The 24568-nt window shown below is 35.1% G+C and overlaps 1 protein-coding gene across 2 annotated transcripts in view; it reads right to left on the bottom strand.

The window, feature by feature from the left end:
- LOC122807137 (ninjurin-1-like) overlaps positions 1–24568 on the bottom strand; it is a 514013-nt gene that overhangs the window by 168191 nt on the left and 321254 nt on the right. The window lies entirely within an intron of this gene.

Genomic DNA, 24568 nt, shown 5'->3' with positions numbered 1-24568 from the left:
CAAGCAGAATTCCTGGAGGTCCAAATAGTACATTCAGTATGCTTGTTACACAATCAATTAATGAACTGCACCATTACCATGTGAAAGGTAATTCCTCTTTTGGAATCTACTTCGTTGAGCTAAACAACTTTAGTATGGACTTGAGTTTCTTTATCTTCCTAAGTACTATTAAAAAAACTAGAGTAAAAGCCTAGCCATTTCTGGTTTGATGGATCTTCTTGGATGTTTTTTTAAATGTACACTTATAATGCTTTTTTAACAGAGTAAGTCCTTTATTAAACACCACTGCATCAGCTTTTATAGCATTTGTTTTTCATATGAAATATCCTATCAAGTACATCCATTAAATATGTATACATTATACTACACCACATCAAATGCCTAATCTGTGTTTGTTGAAACAATACTAATTACAATATTACTACTCCATATGAATCTTATAACCTATTTTATAACAGTAGAACAGTATATATAATATCTATATAACATTCTCATGCTCATATATATTTCCTATTTTCAACTTTATCTTACAAGATCTAAATATCAGTAGGGCATAAAAGTAAGAAATTTGAAATATTCTTCCCACATTAAATGATCGATCCTTCCACACTCCCACTGGCTCAAATTGTTAAATGATGGCTGTTTTTTGCACGACGCTTAAGGACTCTTTTCTCAGTACAGCTCTTCGATGCTTACTCACTGTGGTCATGTATGAATTATATGCATATATAATTCATGTGACACACCTAAAATAGTACAGAATAAAGAATTTGTTATTGCTGTATAATCTGTGAAGTCTTTAGTTTAAGGTGGGGGATGTAATGCGTTGAGCTATATAGCTTTACAATGTTCCCATAATAGTAGTGTGCACATAGGATGTCATGCAGTTCTGTCTTGCGGTTTAATTTGGCTTTCTATATTATGATGGGAATGGACCCCATTCCTAACTCAAAGTATTATTAAACTTCATGAAATTAGTATTGTTTTAATCTCTGATGTTAGCCAAAGTGCTCTTTGCAGCACCTACAATGTGCCCGAAATGGCCTCCTTCTGCAATCCACACAGTTACATGTATCAGTAATATATCTAAATAGAACTGTAAATTTTTTTATGAGACTCATTGTTCCTACTACTATTAGAACTGTCTGTGTATCCTTCTCCCACATTCTCCTCTTTTCTGTCTGCAAATCTTGGTATTTTGTACCTTTGTATCTCTCTGTGTGTAAGACACTACAATGACTGGGTGTAGCAATTTCAATGATCGGTGCTACTTCTGCCTTCTTTTCATGGACTACTACATATAGTTTTCTCACGTGTATTTTTTTAAACGGTTGGCAAAGGGTGATCCCATGTGATATAAACTTCATGATTTTCTATAATGCTTTCTGGTTCATGTTTCCAGTGCTTCTCAGCTACTTTAGTATTGTAATGTTTGCACAGTCCTCAGTGCAACAGTCTTGTCACATTATTATGCCTTTCAGTATACAGGCCTTCTACCGTTAGTGTGTCACACCCAGCAACAACATATGTGACTGTTTCCAATTCTGTTTTACAAGACCTGCATTTGTCTGTTCCTCTGAATATTTTAACTAATTCGTTAGACAAACATATTATTGAGAATGGCTCTGAACATATCTTTACTTTTAGAGTGATAGATATTGTTAGAAAAAAATCTAAGGGGGCATGACTTAAACAATAGGCTGGAACTGAAGGAATATGAATAGATTTTGTTACTACAGGCAGACTGCCTTCCTGGTATCAAATAATCTCACTTAAACCAGTACTGAAATGTAAGCAAATATGCTTAACTTAAAATGATAAAGTTTTCTAGACATACATAATGTTTTACATACCCTTACATGCTTATGTTTTAAAATATATGCATATATTTTTAAAATTCATTGATTAGTATTGCTAATTATTTGTGTAATTTTTTTGGTTGTGCTGATATAGAAATGAGTACTTATGTAACTATGGTGGATTGACTGTTTTGTATTTCGCACTGATGAAGGGCTTTTTTATGTGAACCTGAAAGCTTTGCTCTTTATTTACTGTTTTATTAAAGTCAAAGTCAAAGTAAACTTTATTGTCATACAGATCAACACAGAGGAAAAAGTGTGTGTCACTGCAGGAAATTTCGATACTCAGGCTTGTACCATAAGAATTATAGTTTACAGAAGGAAGATTAATGTTATTGCTGTTCTTCTTCTTTCGGCTTTTCCCAGTTAGGGGTCCCCACAGCGAAACTCCAGTCTGCTAATGATTGGCAGTAGATTTTTTATGGGTGCCAAGGTGCCAGCTCGATGCCCAACCTTCAGCGAAGGCATGCCCATTCTACGCATGTTTTTCGAACGCCACTCAATCGCAGGGAGGACATGCAGACTCCACACAGAAGGCGCTCCAGCCGAGAATTGAACAGGAGAACCTCTTGCTGTGAGGCAACAATGCTACCGCTGCACCACCACGGCTGTATAGAAGGAAGATTAATAATAATTAAAAAATACTGAAAATAGAAATCAAAATAAGATACTAAAAATAAATACAATAAAACTTCTTCTTATTCTTCTTTCGGCTTTTTCCTGGTTAGGGGTCACCACAGCGGATCACCTGTCCGCTCATGATTGGCAGTGGAGTTTTACAGTGTCGAGTTGCCAGCCCAGCGCCCAACCTTCCACAGAAGGCACACACACACACACACACACACACACACACACACACACACACACACACACACACACACACACACACACATGCACTCACACCTAGGGCCAATTTAGAGTGTCCAATCCACCTGCAGCATGTCATTGGGATGTGGGAGGAAACCGGAGCACCCGGAGGAAACCCACGCGACCATAGGGAGGACATGCAGACTCTGCACAGAAGGCACCCCAGCCGAGGATAGAACTGCAGAACCTCTTGCTGTGAGGCAACAATGCTACTGCTGCACCACCGCGGCTGTATAGAAGGAAGATTAATAATAATTTAAAAATACTGAAAATAGAAATCAAAATAAGATACTAAAAATAAATACAATAAAACAAAATAGATAAAAATTTGAAAGTTTTTATAGCAGAAACAAAAACAATACAACAACAGGAACAGACTTAGTAGAGATATAAGGATATATAACAAACAGTACTATAAAGAGAGAGGCACACGTAAAAAAAAAAAAAAAAACACAGTACACAGTTTTCATAGTGCAGGCAGATGTGTAAAGTGAGCTATGTAGAAAGCCATGTAAATAACAATGACATATTGCACATAAATAATGTTTGTTTACCCATTTAGCAGGTTAGGCTATAGGTTTGTTGTTCAGTAGTCTGATAGCACGTGGGAAGAAGCTGTTATGGAATCTGGATGTCCTGCAGCTAATGCTTCTGTAGCGCTTCCTTGCTGGCAGGAGTTTGAACAGTCCATAGGCTGGATGGTGTGTATCCCTCAGTAGTTTTTGGACTCTTAAAAAATAAATCCAAGGTGGAAAACCAAACCAAGACAGACGGCTGCTCAGAAAGTCTAATTCTTTAATACAAAACCATGAAAAACAATGAAAACACAAGCGCTTTCGCTCGGTCTGTGCCAAGCTTTATCAAGTGAACATCCAAAGTGCTGCAAGGCTTTATATACACTGAAGTTAATTATTAATTAATCAATTAAAAAATTAATCAATTAAAAAAAGTTTTTGGACTCTACCATAGCATCTGTTTGAATATATGTAGGGACTGAAGGTTGGAGCCAACGATTTTTGTGTCTTGTTTAATGATCTTATCCAGTGCCTTCCGATCAGCTTGAGAGCAATTTCCATACCAGACAATGCTGTTGTTTGTCAGTACAGTCTCAATCATGGCTCTGTAGAAGGTAAGTAGGACCTGTGGGGGGAGGATAGCTCTACAAAGTCTCCTAAGGAAGTGGAGACGTTGTTGGGCTCTCCTTATAAGGTAGGAAGTGTTTGTGGCCCAACTGAGGTCTTGCGAGATAAGTCCTATAGTACATGTTGCTGAATTTGTTTTTTTGTATTTAGTATTTTTTATGAATTCTCACTTTACTGTGGCTCTTATTCTGTTGTCATTTCATTGTTATAAGAGCACCAGATGTACAGATTAATATTATTGTTCCAACCAGCTAGGACAGCCTTTAATGTGAACAATTTACTTATTTCTCGTACAAATCCTTTGCAATGCTTAGTGGGTCCACTGGGTCATACACAAGACGGAAATGCATCTCAGAATAATGACAGTGACTTTTTTCATCTTCTAACAATTTCAGAACATAAAGTGAAGCAATTCAAAGGGTTACAATGGCAGTGGTTTAGTTTCATGGCATATTTAGAGCTGGTAGTCATTCTGCTAGGCTTAAGAATCAGTAAGTCAACTTCCTTTGGTAATACTCATCCCTACTCTATTAAAGAGGTGGCAGGAGATTAATTTAAGATTGAGCCTTGATTATATGAGCTTAATGAATGATTATTTTCAGAAAGTTGGAAATGATTTGCAAGAGGAAATTTGTAAAATGGATCATGAGATTTCTCTTCTGCCTGGATTCTTAACCCATGTATGACAAGATACTCAAGAGAATATCTAAATATGACCAACATTTAGAAAATATTAAACATCGTAAGTGTGAATCGAGACATCAATGATTTCTCAAGCGGTCATATTTTCTCCTGGCCAAAAGAAGAAAAACGTACAGACAAACTGCTGTCAATAATAATAATAAGTCTTATTATAACACTAAAAAAGGTTTTATATATATATATATATATATATATATATATATATATATACATATATATATATATATATATATATATATACCCTAGATGATGTGAGTGTGCCTTTAAATCAAGCACAACCTACTCAGCCTTCTTTTAATGATCCTATTGATTTGGCTAATGAGAACATTAATAATGAACCACTTTCTTCTCTTGGAGCCCCTTCTGCTCAATCATTGGCTTTAAATAGTTCCCATATCATTTCCAACATGGCTCCACTACCTTCCAGTTGAAGTTACTGGAGGAAATAAAAATAAAGAAATGGAAGGCATCAAGGAGTCATTCACAGGAGCAGAGGGAGATCATGGAGCAGACCGCAAACATGGAGCAGGACACATCAACAGATATGCTAAGAAATTACTCTGTTCTTAATTTATCGAGCCTAACTTTGACCCCTGCAGTGGTGGTGCTGCTGAATAAAGGTTTAAAATTTATACCTGCAAACACTATGTGACTGATGCCTTAACAGACTTGAAAATATTTATGTGGAATGTAAATCTTAAACTGATTTTTAAAGACTCTGTTGCTTTACAGACTGATGATTTTAAATGAACAAGTGTTTTTATACCATTTAGCCATCCCATGGTCTTTCATGATATTTGTGAATTACATATATGTAGATATTATAGTGATAGAAATAATTTCAAGAATTGTTATAACTTGTCTAAAGATGAACGACAAGCATTACGACATCTATGGGAAAATCGAGACATTATAATTAAGGAAGCTGATATGGGAGTGGCTGTGGTTTTGATGAATAAAAGTGATTATTTATAAGCAATGTATTTGATTTTATCAGATAAGTCTGCTTTCAAAGAGAGATTTGCAACATATGTTAATAGACTAATACATACTATTAATGTATCGATTATTGACTTACAAGCCAAGAACGATATAAATATGGATGTTTTCAATTATTTTACAGTATGTAATCCAATTATACCTATCCTATATGGATTACCTAAAATTCATAAATCATTTGAAAGACCACCTATGGGACCAATCATTTCTGGCAGGGGTTGGTCTACTGAACGCATTTCTTTATATTTACAGGGATCATCACGTAAATATCTAAAATATACGAGGAGTTACAGCAAAGATACCTGTGATTTTTTTAAAACAGCTATACCAGTTTTTTCAGAGCAGGGGATATGCCCCTTTTTATTTTTGGTGTTGGACATTAAATCCCTTTTTACTGTGATCCTGAATGAATACAGTATTGAGTCAATTAGGGAATTACTTTGTAAACATGGTCAATTATCCAGTAGATAGAAATTATTTGTGAACTTCTTGAACTTGTTCTAACAAACAATATATTTATCTTTGATAATAAATTTGACTATCAAATATGAGAAATAGCTATTGGTACTACGATTGATAATACCTATGCAAATATGGTACTTCATAAATGGGAGACCAAATCTGTTTATAATGCTCCTGTGCAATTCTCACATAAGGTCAGTTTTTTAAAAGTTTTGTGGATGACATCTTTTTTTATTTGGGAGGGTGACCAAGTACAATTGTTAGAGTTTGTTGAATTCTTAATTAACAGTACTAGTTTCCTTCAATTATCTATGTCTAGTTCACCCACCAATATCCAGTTTTTAGATGTTGATTTATTGTTTGATGGAAAAAAAATACAGACATCTATTTATAAAACGGCGGTCTATAAAAATAAATATTTACATTATAGGAGCATGCACGTACCACATATTTTTAAAGGGATTTAAAGGGCAGCTCTTGCATGCATGCAGGTTAAACATAAATATGAATAAATATATTGAACAAATAGGTGAAATGACTACTGAATTCAAGGACAGAGTTTACAATTATAAATTATTAAGTAATATCAACAAGGATGTTTTAGCCTGAGAGATACTCATGCTAGCCCACTTTTTAATTATATTAGTTTGCCAGAAGTAGTTGATACACTTCATAGAGATAATGTACTTTGCTATCCTACTACTTATTGAAGATGCAGTGATGGTGTTAAGAAAGGGTCCCTATCACGTCATCGAAGACCCATTCTATCGAATGCATTTTCACTGAACTGAAAATAGCGAACAGGCAAAATAACAAAGCGGCTTTTCAGCGAATTCTTTTCCTGGGAAAGAAGTCGCTTGGCCGCTTCGTTAGTTTGCAGTGTTTTGCACTGTAGTGCGGTCTTGGGAGTGCGGTCTCAGAGATTTCCTTATCCGGTATGGCTCCCGAACGCAAATGTGCAATAGTTACTGTCCTTAGGGCTAGGGTGCGGGTTAAGGTAAGTGCATATATAGTAATACATTTAGCGTACACCTTAGGGTTAGAAGTAGGGTTTAGTTAAGTGTGTGTGTGTATATATATATATATATATATATATATACATATATATATATATATATATATATATATATGTATGTTTACTTTTGGGGGGTTAGAAGTAGGGTTAAGTTAGGTGGATATATGTTTTAAACTGTTTCCTTTTTTTATTTTGGGTTAGAAGTAGGGTTAAGGTAGATATGTGTATGTTTTAATGGTTTACTTTTTTTTTTTTTTTTTGGAACAGCGATTTCTTTCCCTAGTTAAGAAATCACTGTTCTGAGCTGTCAATATTTTCAGCTTTCAGTGAAACCATCGTTCGCTGTTTTCAACATTTGATGACCTGATATAGATCCGTTAAGAAAATTATAATGGACAACTGGGGCATTTTAAGACCCTTGCTTGAACTACATACCATTATATGCAATTAGCCAAGGTTTTCTTACCAGAACTGCTTAAGTCTAAAACAAATGTTATGTTATAAGGATATCCAGTGTGACTCAACCACTGTACAGTTTGTCAGAAAGGGTAACCATCCCTGCCATAACTGTTGTTGTGATTCTGTTAATAAAGACTGTAGTTTTGTACATCCTATTACAAAGAACATATATATCTTCAAGTGTTCTGCAACTTGTAATTCACAGAATACAGTATATCTTGCCACTTGCAAGAGATGCACAAGTTTTTATGTTGGCAAATCAGTTAGATGTTTAAAAGATAGAATTATAGAACACAAGTCAGATATTTGATTTTAACTAATATGTTAGCCAAACATATTACTGAAAATGGCTCTGAACCTGTCTTTAGTTTACAGTGATAGATATTGTTAGAAAAAAATCTAAGTGGAGTTGACTTGAAAAATAGGCTTGAATTGAAGGAATATGAATTGATTCTAATACAGGCAGACTGCCTTCCTGGTATCAGTCAAATGATCTCCCTTAAACCAGTTTTGAAATGGAAGCAAATGTGCTTAAAATGATAACATTTACACTTACATGCTTATATTTTAAAATATATCTTTAAAATTTGTTGACTAGTATTGCTAATTATTTGTGCAATTTCATTGGCTGTGCTATTATAGGAATGGGTACTTATATAACTATGGTGGATTTATTGTATTGTATTCGCACTGGTGAAGGTTTTTCTTATGTGAGCCTGAAGGCTTTGTTCTTTATTTACTTATTAAAGTCATATAATACCTTGCTGCATTTGTTTTTCGTATTTGGTATTTTATATGAATTCTCACTTTACTGTGGCTCTTACTCTGTTATCTTTAGTTTATTATTTGCAACAGTGTATGATAGATCCTGGTCTGTTCTAATACTGCACATTGCTTTCATCATATCTATCTTTCTAAGTATTTTTGTTGATCTGTTCCTTCTTTTGTACTCTTCTAACAATGACACTTTTTGTCTTAATTGCTTTATAGTTTTCTCTATTCAATACTTCCATGATGGCATTTGATTTCTCATCTTCCTTTCCCTTATTACCTTGCATTTTTGTGGTAAGACTTTATCTGTTATTAATTTAGCTGCACAGTAATATATCCTGTTTATTTCTGTTACATCACATGCATTTTTAAGGACAGTCTTGATTACTGTGTTCATTTGTTCTATCAAAAACTTCTAGCATTCTGGGTCTTATTGACTTTCTGTAAAATATTTATTTCACTGATCTTAATATGTATATTCATCTCTAGTAAATCAAACAACTCTTCCCTTAGAACATTTTCTTCTAAACTAAGGCACATTCTTTGTTTTCCATATCCTGAAGGCATTCTACAGAAACTTCCAGAACATCTCCCTGTGATATATTTACTTCAATTTCATTCTGTGTCATCTGTTGCTCTTTCATATGGGAACTAAGAGGCCTATGTCTCCACAACATTGGCTGCATCAGAGTTGCCACAGTTTCCAGTTCTTTCTATTGCTGTGCAACTCCAGCAGAACTTTTTTTAAATGAGAAACATCCTTATTAAATTATCACTTATGACAGGCAATCACACATTTATAGATATGAAAGTCAACCATACTGACACATTTTTAGTTGCAGACATTATGCATCACTTATAATCTATCCAGTCACTGTCAGTAAAACATTACATAGCTCATCCAAATCCTGCCTTCTTTTAAATCTCCTTCCCCATCCAAAACATTATTCTGCATGTATTGTTCCCACAATTCCCATTTTTCTGTTATTTACTCCTACCCTTTTCTAAAGATCCCATTTCAAGTTGTTTTATCTCTATTACTATATTCAGTACTTCTGTTACAGTTGATTTAGACTTTGAGTTCCATTTTTAGTAATAGTTTTTTAGCAGCCACCATAATTAGACTCAGCACGGCCTTACTATGTCTAGACAATTCCAATTCTGTATCAGGGCTAAAAAAATCATTTTCTTAGTTATATCAATTTGCTGAAAAAGTACTTCTGATACAGTAGTCTATAGGGGATTTTTAATGTCTACCAACTCATTACACTCCCAAAAAATATGTTCCTAATTACCTCTTTCTTCCCAGTCTCACCTCAAACATCTGCTATCAACCTGAGGAAAAATTCTTTGGAATATACTTAGGGTATAAAAATACCTATGTAAACACTTCCAAGCAAAGATCCTAAATCTTCTTCACTTAGGATCCCCTTATTTCTTTCTCTTTGCCCATACTCTGATATAAAGCCTTGATAGGGAAGTCAGTCTCTAGCTTAAGGTCTAACAAAATTTTGTACCTCTTCCTATTCTGTTACCTTTCCATCTCTAAGTATTTGTTCCCAATGCCTTGTTTCCTTTGCCAAGTTTCTCTAGTAAATTCCAGCCTCCTCTTGCCTACCATCTGTATCCTTAATTGTAGTCATTTCCATCAGCAGAATCTCCTTTCTCCATTCTCATGTTGGCTTAGTTCTTAAAATATTTTCTGCTGCTTTATGAATATAATATTCTGTATGGTTATTTTTATTCTCAAAACAATAGAATGCCAGCAGACAGATAGGATCCGATAAATAATTTATTACAAACAGAATAACATCATATCAGACCAGTTTTGGCTGGCAAAAAATAGCACAGCCTTCTTCAGTGATAAAAAAATAATCAAAAATGATGCAATTATATAGTAGCTAGACTACATCCTATTGGTGCAATTATAATTGCTCATTAAGTCCAGGTGTAAATAGTGCTCCTAATATAGTGATCCATTTCTTTTCTTTAGTATCAAGCAAAGAGTGCCATCCTGTCTTATTAAATCTGTTGTCCCTTATGATATCAATTACTGTAAAAGAAAATTTGGCATTGGAATGTTTCAAACAATGTTTGGACAGAGCATTATTAGATTTTTTAGTTCTGATATTGCTCATATGTTCTAAAATACGAAATCTCAAAGGCCTGGAAGTCTGGCCAACATAAAAGGTGCCACAGCTACATGTTACAAGATAAACAAGCCACTCACTACTGCAATTTGCAAAAAATGATATATCATAAACCCTTGGACAATTCCTGCTAGTGAACTCTTTTGTCTTTGTTATCTTGTCACAGTTACTGCAATGTCCACTGGGAAAACATCCTACCACTTGTTCCCCGGTTAATGTGGTTTGAACAAAAGATGTGTTGTCAGTATGATGTGTATGCTTATAATGATTAAAATGGGAAGCGAGATTTCTCCCTTTTCGAAATGAGAACAAACATTTGTCAGATAATACCCCCGATAACTCGGGAATATTAGACAAAATATTCCAACTGGTGTTAATACTATGCATTAACACATTGGTATTCCTAGCATAAGTAGTCACAAACCTGATTGGCTGTGTGACACTGTTGTCTTTATTTTTGTATTTCAAAAACTCTTCCCTGGGACGTGTATTGACCCAATTGCTTGCTTTAATGACATGTCCCATAGGATAACCTCTATCACGGAATCTATTGATGAGATCAAGTCTATCTTTTTCAAAATCCTCTGGCTGAGAACAAATTCTTCTAGAACAAATAAATTGTGATTTAGGTATGTTTTTGGCAACATGTGGAGGATGAAAGCTGGAGGCGTGAAGGACAGTATTGTATTTGGGATATTTCCTAAATACTTGAGTGGCCAAAGTACCATCTTCCTGTCTAGTTATTAGTACATCAAGACTCACCTCAAACATCTGCTATCAACCTGAGGAAAAATTCTTTGGAATATACTTAGGGTATAAAAATACCTATGTAAACACTTCCAAGCAAAGATCCTAAATCTTCTTCACTTAGGATCCCCTTATTTCTTTCTCTTTGCCCATACTCTGATATAAAGCCTTGATAGGGAAGTCAGTCTCTAGCTTAAGGTCTAACTAAATTTTGTACCTCTTCCTATTCTGTTACCTTTCCCTCTCTAATTATTTGTTCCCAATGCCTTGTTTCCTTTGCCAAGTTTCTCTAGTAAATTCCAGCCTCCTCTTGCCTACCATCTGTATCCTTAATTGTAGTCATTTCCATCAGCAGAATCTCCTTTCTCCATTCTCGTGTTGGCTTATTTCTTAAAATATTTTCTGCTGCTTTATGAATATAATATTCTGTATGGTTATTTTTATTCTCCTCAATAATCTGCATCCAGAATCCCAGTCTCTCCTTGCTTCTTGAGCCCCCCCCCCCCCGTCTGTCATCATCTCTTTCCACTTTGAGTTATAGCTTTCTGCTTGTGCTATGTATAGGAGCCTTGCTGAGTCTAAGTTTTCCAGCCAACTCCATTTCAACAAACTCAAAACGGCTCACCAGATACTGTATCACCCAGAGAAAACACCAGCTCTGAAAAACATCATTCACCCTTATATTAACCTGCAATCTTTACGCTCCTACAATAAGATCTTAGCTCAAACTACCAAAGCCAATAATTCTGCTGGGGATTCTCTATTCTCAAACTTTGTAGGTAAAATGTGGAACTCCCTACCGACCATGCTCACCTCAGAACCTTCACTCCTACAATTCAAAAAAAAGCTTAAACCCCATCTCAATACTCTCTGGCAATGTCCCTGTTCCAAACCTGATTAACCACTATAATTTACCCTTCTCTTACCTCACTATCCTTAACCACTTTTTAACAAGGCGCCTCGCCTTTGTAACTGACCTATGTTTTTTTTTTTTTTATATGCTGCTGTTATTTTTTTCCCAAGATGTGATGTATCTTTATATTGTATTTAGAACTCAACTATCTTCCTTTTTTGCATTAATAATGTTCATATGTCTGTTATGTACCTGGAGCCTTTCTCCCCAGGCCTCCGCTGAAAATGGACATGTATCCAGTCGGACTCTCCCGGTTAACAAATGTAAAATAAATAAATAAAATAAATAATCCAAAAACACCTTGTTCTACTGGAAGGATCAATTTATCCTGTTTGAATTTTGTCCTCTTCTCCTCCCAGATAAAATCCTTCAACTCTGTATTATTTGCTAGCTCCATCTTCTCCTCTGGTTGATAAAAATATGCCTGACCTATATATCAAACTAAAGAAACTAAAAACATTTTCACTGCTTGTATCCTGCTATCTATAGCCATAAAACAGAACTTTAAATTCCTCAGTTGTTGGATTATATTTTGTTTAGTTTCTTCACAGATATCCTCAGCTGCCATAACATAATTCTTTTTAATCCATACTAAGTACTTCATTTTATCATGTCTTTATAAATATGGGTATTGCTGAACCAATTTGTGCATAGATACATAGTTTACAACAATTGCCTTTGTTTTATCTTGATTAATTTTGTATCTTGAAAAGATTTGAAACTGTGTCAGCATATTCTACATTGAAATATCCTTTTCTGGTTTTATCAGGTATAAATTAATACCATCTATAACTAAAGCCAGCTTTTCTTGACTACCACACCAAATATATCCTTGCATTTCTTAGTCCCTTAGTTTCTTTGCCAATGATCCAATACTCTTTCCTTTTTATCCATACCTGTAAGGCCATTCACATTCCATGATAATATGGACAGCATAGCCATCATGAAAAATGCTAGTGTTCCCACCTATTATAAATGACAATTTTTTGAATGTTTTTTTCCGGCTTTTTTATTACATGTATATACTAATGTTTGGCAGGCTGATCTTTTGTACAGTTGCTTCTTCTCATCTCCATTTGAACCTAGGTCACATTTTTCAAGATGTTTTGTTTTAATGAAAGCCCTCAAATAAAAAAAAAAAATACAAAACACCCTCCTTTCCTTATTAACTTGGAACAAAAACAAAAAAACTATGTACATTTACATTTTCATATCATGAACCCATACCTACACCACTATTCAGCACATAAAAAACTTCAACCCCGATGAATTCTCAGACACACTAAAAAGAACCAGCTGGAATCCACTAAAAACTTTATCCCTAGAAAATGCTGTTACCTATTTTAATACAATCTTCTTAAACCTGCTAGACTCCTTTGCCCCCTGGAAAACAAAATATGTAAAAACTAACTCTGTCCCCTGGCTAACCAAGAATATCCTATCCACTATGTGACTCCATGATAAAGCTTGGAAACTTCACCATAAAACTAAAACTATAACCTCACTTAATGATTATAAAACACTTCACAACAAAGTTAAAAAACCTATTATATCAGACCATAAAGACTATTTCGCCACACTCCAAGCCAGTCACAACAATAACGCCAGAAAATTCTGGAATGGAATCTCCTCACTCCTTAACCCAGGTAAAAAAGAAAACCCATGCCCCGACTCAAATGCCTCCGACATAGACATAGGTATGCAATTCAACTTGTTCTTTATCAACTCCATTGCCAAACTAACATCATCCTTCACTAAAAATCTGCCTTCCCCAAATATACCTTCACAGATCCCCTTCCTCTCCAGTTCCTCTAAATATCCACCTCTCCCCTTCTCTACAAACCCCAACCCCATCTCAACTATAAAAAGACTTCTACTAAACTTGTAGCCATGTTCTAATGCCCCTGATGACATACTCTCCTACTTCCTAAAATAGCTGCAGATGTCATTGCCTTCCCTATCTGCATCCTAATAAATTGATCAGTTTCAGAGTCCCATGTTCCCCAGCTATGGAAAAAGGCCTATATTATTCCACTCTACAAGGGTGGCAACAATAATGGTATCTCAAACTTCCATCCCAAGTTATTTTATCCCCAATTTCAAAACTTCTTGAAAACGCATTCACCTTCAACTCCTTCCCTATCTCATAAATAACAAACTTCTTACTCCGACCCAGCATGGATTCCATCCAGGCCATAGCACCACTACCGCCATCCTCTCCTTCCTAGAAACCATAAACAAAGCCCGTGACTCTGGTCATATGTATCCACCCCTCCTCCTTGACCTCTCTCTCCCTTTGACACCATCTCTCACAATCTTCTCTTAAGCAAACTCTCACAACTAAACTTATCCCACTCCTCTCTCAACTGGTTCACCAGCTACCTATCAAATAGGCAACAAGCAGTTAAGTGTAATAAAGCTATTTCACCATTCCTAAATACTCTCACAGGTGTGCCCCAGGGCTCAATTCTAGGTCCCTTTCTTTTCAATATTTTTATTAATTACTTTTATCATGCCATCCCTAACACCAATCTCATCCAATATGCTGATGACTTGACAATAATATGCTCTGCCACCTCCACTTTCACATTAACAAAACTAACTCAAGACACCTTCTCTTCTACTGAACAATGAATGCTAGGCAACTGTCTAGCACTGGATGCAACCAGGACTAAACTAATATTTCTCTCCTCTAAAAGCATTACCCTTGACAAAAACACTTTCTCTACCACCAGCCAAAATAACACCACCCTAGAAATAGTCTCCACAGCTAAACTGCTAGGAATCCTCACTGATGATCAGCTAAAGTTCGACAGCCATCTTTATGCAAATATCAAAAAGACTCATAAGAAGCTTGGCATGCTTTGCCACCACAACCATTTCATCACTCCCTCCACCATTCTTGCTAATACATACCTTATCCCTTCCCTTATGTATGGTGCCTCTATCTTTACTAATTTGCAATCCTCCCTCAGGTCAAAACTCTCCGCCTGTTACCATAAAATCTCTAAATTTGCAATTGGCCACAGATCAAATACCCATCACTTCATTTCCCTTCACCAACTGAACTGGCTTGAGTTGCCAATTATCTCACCTATATTCAACTTATCCAAGCACATAAGCTCATGTTCAGCCTCACTCTCTGCCCCTCCCTTGTTTCCACCTTCCAACTGCATCTACCTAACAGATGTCTTCAGTCCAACTTCCAAAATCTAATAGAGTTACATAAACCTGCACGCACTCCAGACAAACTTCTTCTATCCTTCTGCCTTGCACACCATTGGAATTCTCTACCTCCACTTTTCAGTACAACTAACAGACTCTCTATTTTCAAAACCTTACTTCACTCATACCTAACCTCACAATGGGAATGCTCTTGCTCCCATCCTACATAAATTCCTTAACTTTATTGGTCACTACAGCTAATTATATCTGTTAAAATCCTCTACTACCTGAATAACTCCTGTAAGAAATACAATGCTCTATGAGATCCTTAATTTGTTAGTGAGGATTTATTCAAGTATCTGCTCCCTCAATTACCATTTTTCTGCAACTGTTGTTACCATGCATTTTTTCTAATTCTCATGTAATAATTTTATATGTTTTCTTAAATTTTGTATTTAATAATTTTATAATTTTATATATTATAATGTCGTTGTAATTTTATAATACTGTACTGTCTTAGAGCTTTTCTCCCCATAACTCCGTTGAAAATGGGCTCCTCCTGGCCCAATGGACCATCCTGGCAAATAAATAAATAAATAAATAAATAATGTTTAACCCTCCAGAAGGGAACAATTGCCTCAAATTGATGGCTGCACCTACAGGCATTATCTAACCTAAAATTAAGATTGCCCATGCTAAAGTGCATGCTACAGCATGTGCTCCCACTTAAACTGATTGCTGTCTGTTTTTCCTCATCTCTCTTCTCCACCCAGTTATGAAAAACAGATGCATGCTTTCAGAAAACATTAACTTTTAGCCTCAAGCAAAAGTGAACTGACTATATTTAAATAAAACTAAATTATACACTGTTCTTTTAACTGCATTATAGTATTAAGGCTGCTATGGTGGTTTCTACCTCTTACTCACTTACCATCATTTCAAACCTAATTTTTCTCTGAAGTGCAAATCATTGTACCTTTAAATTTTGCATTTCTCTCAGCAAAGAATGCTCAGAATTCTCAAGATTAACTGCGTACACCTGCAGATAGCTTGTCTCCATGGAAAGGTACTCAGCAATGAGTCCTTGTACATTTCACTCAGAAAAAAAGACAGACATCTTTACTCCACAGGACATCTGTCAGTGGAAAACAAAGAAGCTATTAGCTTTGCAGATGTTACAAAGCTTAGCATTTTCATGTCTAATTTTCTCTTAATTTTAAAGTTTGCATGCTTACAAAACACATGCTAACAGCTTAAGCCAATGATAGTAATATAGACATTCACCCTTGTAAAATAAAAAGAGAAACCATCATAAGTTCACATATAATAAAATCAGTGCACATTTACACTCCACCCCCACCCCAGCAGCCCAAGATCATAGCATATGCACATTAAAATCGCTTTTGTCCAGCCTTGTCTTGTTATATGTAAAACTTATATTTGTTACAACTAAAAAAGTACTTGTTTACTTTAATATCTTTTACACATACTGAAAAGATTCCTCCACATTTAAAATACCTCTGACTACACACTACACAAAATGTTTTACTGTATATAACCTGTAGTTTGCAGCAGGAAATGTTTTATACAAATACTAATAGGCACAAAAATTGTTTACTTACAGTTAGTTTTCCCCCTTTTAGTGTCATTAATGATATAAAGTTGAGTAAATACATTATAGTCCACCCACAACTTTAACAAAGTCAACAAAAATCCAGTGTTTTTTTTTTTTTGGTAAAACCATTTTTCACAAATGTGATATGTTGTTTTATAGTCTTCCATTTACTTCCTATTCATCTCCATCTCCCAACACCAGACTCTGGTTCAATTCCAAGGTACTACTGATTCTTCTACTCAACTCCTGCACTTTTTTCCTGTCTCTGAAGCACTTTCCTTTGGAACACTGGAACATGTTTCACTTGCAAAGTCTCTCAATGAACCTTTCTGTCAGATGAATGAGAAGCAGAGTCCCCTTCTGCGTGTTGACTCACTTTTTGTTGGATACACATTTTTATTTCATCTTTAGCTTGTTCTGCATAAAAAAAAATGGCTTTGATCCTTCAGGAAAACACTTTAAAGACAATACAGCAGTGTGAGTCTCACACCTGGCTCTCAACATTACCTGATTGCTGGGATAAATTTGCTTCTCTTCTGCATGGTATACAGTGAGTAATTATTTTCTACAAACACTCAGCTGTCTCCAGTTTTTAATACTTTGCCCTTCTGCCACAATTTTGTCAGGATGAACTCTTTCTGCTAGTATGACTGCATCTTTACTAATATAGGTTTTGGCTGCTTTCTCATGGCCAGGTTTGGAGCATACACTTGATTTGCCCTTTCCATTAACAAACTGTGCTGTGGAGCACCAGTACAGTTGTTTATTTGTGCTTTCATAAAATGAATACAGTTTGCTCCTACCAGTTTATCTCGTACAGCAGAAAACCTTAGGTTTTCTATGTGCACTTTGAATTCTAACTCCATTATTTTTAAACAGTTGTTCTTGAGAAACCCCATAGTCAACCAGCTTTTTTCTTCATGTCAGCTTCTGATGTTTGCAGTTTTATCAGTTCATCTGAATGGCTAGCTAAAGCTTTTTCTATTTTCTAAGTAGCGATGGTAAGCAAGCTCAAACGAAGCCAAAACCAAAAAGTTGCCTGCCCTGGAAATCCAAATAAAGGGTAAAACCAAGATATATAAAAATACTCCTTTATTCAAAGCGAGTGCAAAGTGAATACAGTTAGTATAGTCCCAAGCACAATACTTGGGACTATACTAACTGTATTCGCTTTGCACTCGCTTTGAATAAAGGAGTATTTTTATATATCTTGGTTTTACCCTTTATTTGGATTTCCAGGGCAGGCAACTTTTTGGTTTTGTTTTTTTCTATTTTCTAGCTTTTTGTTGTTTGAATTGATAAACTTCTTCAATGTTTCATTTATTTCAATCACCTCTGAGTATATTTGATTCATTTTTTCCTCCAAATTACTGGAAACCATCTCCTGAAACAAAGCTGAAGCATGACAATGTTTTCTCTTCACCTTGTCTAGTGATTTCTAGTTGACTTTCTTTCAGGTTTTCCTGAAGAAAGAAATTATATTGTTAGATTGAGTTGTAATAATGAGGTCGTAAGTGAATGGTGATTAGATATGGGGTTAGATTTAGAGATGGGATTATTTGGGTTGTCTGCAAGTTGGAGTAAGCCAAGATCTGCAAGAAATTCAGTTAAATCATACCAAATTGGGCTCAGAAGGTTTAGCTTAAAGTTGCCCAGATGATTATGCATTTACTTGGTCTGATTTCTGAGAAAGTATGGAAAGGATTTTTTTTTTTTGTAGAGAGAAACAGAAAGTAGTGGATAGGCAATGGCCAGGTATAGGTGCTGTGATGACTTGACTGGAACTTTAGTTAGTAGTCACTTGAGGTTGGAGTCAATGGATGCATCAGCTTGGGAAATAACTGAGATGTTAACAGGGGATTAGTGCAGTAGCATAACACCAGTACTATGACTGGCACCTGGCCAGGCAGAAAATTAATAAGTATACCCAGGGAAGAAATGATGTATGCGATGATGGTTATTCTTTAGACAAGACTACATTATTGCCAGGAATTTAAGAAAAGGAAATTTAAGAAGCGCATGTGACAATATAGTCTGACTTTGGAGTGTGTGTAGGCTTCTGAAGTTGAAAGGTGTTTAGAGTTGATGCCATTGATGTGCAGGAAAAGAAATAGGGAGGTACGAGAATGGAAATGCAAGAAGTAGGTGAGGTGAGGTAAGATAGAGAAAAAATGTAGGGTTGCCAGAGGCATACATTTTAATGTCGTCACACTAGTGCTATGTGTGGTGGGAAGTGTGTTTGTTTTAGACTGTAGTATGTGGGACTGAATATTAGATAAAGGCTTACTGACAAATAGTATGGTTTTGGGTCATTAGGTAATGTTCAGGGGTATGAAGATGTGCTTTTACTTGGGCTTATATGTCCGCAGTGTAACGTAAAATTTAGAGGGATGTCTGAGCTAAGGGTAGGTGTTTGAATATGTTGTATGGTTTTAAGAAGTTAGATAATGAGAATGGTCAGTGTGGTACAGAAAGGTTAACTTTGTGGATATGGGATGGCTGGAGAATTAGGGGTGAGAAAAGAGTGAAGCTGGGCACCCCCAATACTTGTGGCTGCCAATCAGTCTGCAGTTGCTCAGTAGACCTGAGAGGTTTACCTCTGCTTGAGAAGGATCAACAGGTGAGTGTAAATAAGAATGAATAATGCCCATGTATGTCAGTTAATGGCAAACTAATGAAAAATGTTTCTGAAAGTGATTTTGACCAGTGTTTCAGTCCCAGAAACAGATCTGGAATCAGTCTATTAGCACTTTATCACAAAACTGATAGAGATGTTAGTGCTATTTAATTATCTGCCACTACATTATTGCAGGAGGTATATATATATATATATATATATATATATATATATATATATATATATATATATATATATATATATATATATATATATATATATATATATATATATATATACATTTTATATATCTATATCTATCTATATATATATATATATATATATATATATATATATATATATAAGATGAAATACAACAGTGAGTTCTTCAAGACAGACTGAAAGGGAAAGTATTAGGCATTCTCTCTCTCTCTGTCTTTCATTTGTGAATCAGCCAATCTGCCCTTTCATTCCCCATCACTTGAGTGAGGGTTGACTGGGAGGGGCCATTATTCAAGCAGTCATCAATCCAGTTTCCTTCACAGACAATCCATTGCAGGTCCCCACCACATACACTGGAGAGGGGACTTGTAATGTAGTGTCTGTGAAGGATATCGCCTCACTTCCACAAGGGGTATTCACTACAAGCTGGTCATCCCAAGCTCCATCAGGGAAATCACAGCTAACTGATGTGCTCTTAGCATTGCCAAAGAGTAGAGAGTCCCATGCCTCTTTACCCCTTCTCCTACCTGCTGGTCTCTTCCAACGACGGGGCCACTAATCAAACTCTGGTATCTTGGGTCAAGTCTGGGTTCCATCTGTTTCCACCATACAGCCAAGCTTAATATTAGGCATTCACCATGAGCAGACTCTACCTTCGATGAAACTAGCAAAATATGTCATCACTGTTGCAACATGTAATGCCTTCTAGGTTAATTTTTCACTATACCAATGAACTGAACACCACCAAACCAGTAAATTCAACCAGACTGAAGATCCAAAACAAAAAAAAAGCTTTAATGGAAAGCCACAGAACCACAAAATGCAAAAAATGTACTGCTCAAAATACTAAGCGCTTTCACCCATACATTAACACAGGCTTCATCAGAGTTAATTAGTTACTGCTGTAACAGACTTTTAAAACCAATAACGTCATGCACACACCTCTTTTTCATCCTATCACCACTAATCGCATCTTGTAAAAACTAACTCACTGAGGTTCCCTCATTTTCTAAAAATGCTATCATAAAATAGCCAATATTCCTAATCAAAACATTAATCAACACTAAATACAAACATTCATTTAATATACACCATTTTAAACAAAGTTAGTAGTGTCTTGCCATACATTCAAATACGTTAAAATGTGTTACTATACTAGCACTATATGTTTCCTGTTAAAACTCTTAAATCTAAAACTAAACTCAGACCAACAGTAAAGGCAACCAATGTACCTGTTGCACTTTAAAGAAAAAAATTTTACTATGTAATTCTTAATTTTTAAAATTAAATAATGTAAATTTTATGAATTAAATAATGTAAATTTTGTAAATTTTAAATATTAAATAACCTTACTTGATCCATTATTTAAATGCAATAAGATTTTAATTTTAGAATACTTGAAATAGAAATGTGGTCATTAATTCCAGGAGGTTTTGAGGCATCAAGTCTAAGTTGCCATAAACTTTCCTTTACCTCTAAAAAGGTCTTAGCATCACCCCGTCTGTCGCTATGTGGAACCCCATCTACCACAAAAAATATAAATTTATTAAAATATAAACAAACCTGACTGTGCATACATAGGACATTAGAACTTTTTTGTTTTTAATATCTCTTATATGTTTATTTATTCTCGATCACAATTTTCTAATAGTTTTCCCTATATAAAATGTTGGACAACTTAAACATGTAGCGATGTAAATCACCATTTTTGTGTTACAATTAACGTAAGCTGGACATTTTATAGTCCTACTGAAATTGTGAACTGCTACAAACGGTCCATTGTTTATAAACTTGGAAGCTTTGTGGATTTTCATAGTAAACAAGTCTTGAATAAATTCCCTCATATTTTGAGAGACTCGTGGCATTGTTTAGAATTAATCAACAAGATAGATATGGACGAAAGATCTGTGATGTTAACTATTGATTTGATCAACTTGTTTTCCATTATACCTCACGACCAAGGGCTTGAAATGTTTAACAACAGTTTGGATAAGTTTAGTAACCTTAGTGGAAGCAAAGTCAATTTGATAGTTGACCTTGGTGAAATTGTCTTAAAAACAATTTTCTCTTGTTTGAAGGTGAACTTTTTAAGCAAATAACAGGAGTAGCGATGGGAGCAAAGTGCGCACCACTAAACGCCAATTTGGTTTTGGCAGACTGGGAAACACAGTATGTTTTCACTACAAAGTTTATGAAAAATATAAAATTATACCTGCACTTCCTGGATGATATATTAATTTTTTGGAGTGGGTTAGAAGAAGAAATTTACGAATTTATTGAATATATTAACACCTCCACTACATTTTTAAAGTTCACCCACAAAATACATTGTGACACTTATGAATATTTAGATCTTCTTTTGATATATGACAAAGAAAACAACACAATGGAATCAAATTTGTTTAGGAAAAATCTTATTCCAATTCTTTTTTGCACTTCGGGAGTTGTCACCCTTTTTATCAGAAAAAGAATATAATTAAGGGGCAAATGGTGAGAATCTCAAGACTAGTAAGTAAGGATAATCTGTTTGATATGGAGCTTACTAGGTTAGTTAATATGCTCATTGAGCGGGGGTACCCTGTTGACATCCTACAGAACATTTGTTCTGAGATTGAGATTAAAAGGAAAACAACCTTTAAACCTATATTAAAAGGAGGGTTGCTTAATACAGGTACAGGCATCACTTTCAAGACAGAAGTTACAAACAGAAGGGCTATGATCCTGCCATACAACCCTTTAGCGGGACAGATCAAGTCAATTATAATAGACACATGGGATAGTGTGCTTAACAATGACAACATCAATATATTGGGCAGCAAACCAATCATTACTTATAGTCGGGGCAAAAACTTAAAGGAATTAATGGAAATGGACAACAGTGTTGATGTGTATAAGAATTCCAAAATGAGAAAATGTGGGTCCTGTGCAGCTTGCAAGTTTATAAACAATGGACCGTATGTAGCAGTTCACAATTTCAGTAGGACTATAAAATGTCCAGGTTACATTAACTGTATCACAAAAATGGTGATTTACATTGCTACATGTTTAAGTTGTCCAACATTTTATATAGGAAAACTATTAGAAAATTGAGACTGAGAATAAATGAACATATAAGAGATATTAAAAACAAAAAAAGTTCTAATGCCCTACATATGCACAGTCAGGTTTGTTTAAATTTTAATAAATTTATATTTTTTGTGGTAGACAGGGTTCCACATAGCGACAGAGGGGGTGATGCTAAGACCTTTTTAGAGGTAAAGGAAAGTTTATGGCAACTTAGACTTGATGCCTCAAAACCTCCTGGAATTAATGACCACATTTCTATTTCGAGTATTCTAAAATTAAAATCTTATTGCATTTAAATAATGGGTCAAGTAAGGTTATTTAATATTTAAAATTTACAAAATTTACATTATTTAATTCATAAGATTTACATTATTTAATTTTAAAAATTAAGAATTACATAGTATAACATTTTTCTTTAAAGTGCAACAGTTACATTGGTTGCCTTTACTGTTGGTCTGAGTTTAGTTTTAGATTAAGAGTTTTAACAGGAAACATATAGTGTTAGTGTAGTAACACATTTTAATGTATTTTAATGTATGGCAAGACACTACTAACTTTGTTTAAAATGGTGTATATTAAATGAATGTTTGTATTTAGTGTTGATTAATGTTTAGATTAGGAATATCGGCTATTTTATGATAGCATTTTTAGAAAATGAAGGAACCTCAGTGAGTTAGTTTTTACTATACAAGATGCGTTTAGTGGTGATAGGACGAAAAAGAGGTGTGTGCATGACGTTATTGGTTTTAAAAGTCTGTTACCGCAGTAACTAATTAACTCTGATGAAGCCTGTGTTAATGTACGGGTGAAAGCGCTTAGTTATTTCGAGCAGTATGTTTTTTGTATTTTGTGGTTCTGTGGCTTTCCATTAAAGCTTTTTTTTTGTTTCGGATTTTCAGTCTGGTTGAATTTACTAATTTTTCACTATACCAGACTTACTTCTCAACTGCAGTAGAACACTTCAGCAGGTACATTAATGCACTGGTTTGAAATGCCTCACAGCAACTGATTTTCTTGTTTGATTTTTACCTGGAGTACACTTTCTGTGGGGTCTACATTGCTTTTCATCAGTTTTTCCCACCTCTTTCCACATTCCCCATAAACATGTCAATAAATTAGCTTGCAGTCCTCTAAACTGTCACTAAATGAACTTGTAGTCCTCTAAACTGTCACAGATGTATGTGTGTGTGTGTGTGTGTGTGTGTGTGTGTGTGTGTGTGTGTGTGTGTATAAGTGTTTATATACATGTGTGCAAATTATATAACAGACAAGTAGCCAGCTGACTGCCTTGCACCTCTTGCTTGCTTTGCCATACTCTGGCTCCCCATGATCTGAGAAGGATACAGTTTGTAGCAGAAAATGAATAAATGAAAGCAAGATACTCTATGCCTGTTGCTAGTAGCAGAAGCTCGAGTGCTACAAAAATAAACCAGGTAAAGATCATGGGTAGTGCAAAGTTTAAAAATGAGCTTGGATATAACTACATACAAAGATGACCTTATTTGTTATGTGGTATACTTATAAATGCGACATACAAAGATGACTTTCTCTGTTATGTGGTGTATTTATAAACACTATATACAAAGGCAACCTACAAAGATGACCCTCTCTCTTATGTGGTGTACTTATAAACGCTACATACAAAGACAACCTTCTCTCTTACGTGGTGTACTTACAAACACTACATACAAAGAAGACCTTCTCTGTTTTGCAGTGTACTTATAAACACTACATACAAAGATGACGTTCTCTCTTATGAGGTATACTTATAAATGCTACATACAAAGACAATGTTCT

This window comes from Protopterus annectens, chromosome 7.part0, assembly GCF_019279795.1.
Source record: "Protopterus annectens isolate FY-2018-M chromosome 7.part0, PAN1.0, whole genome shotgun sequence".
NCBI lineage: Eukaryota > Metazoa > Chordata > Ceratodontiformes > Protopteridae > Protopterus > Protopterus annectens.
Note: the sequence above shows the minus strand (reverse complement) of the source record. Positions and strands in the feature narration are given on the sequence as shown.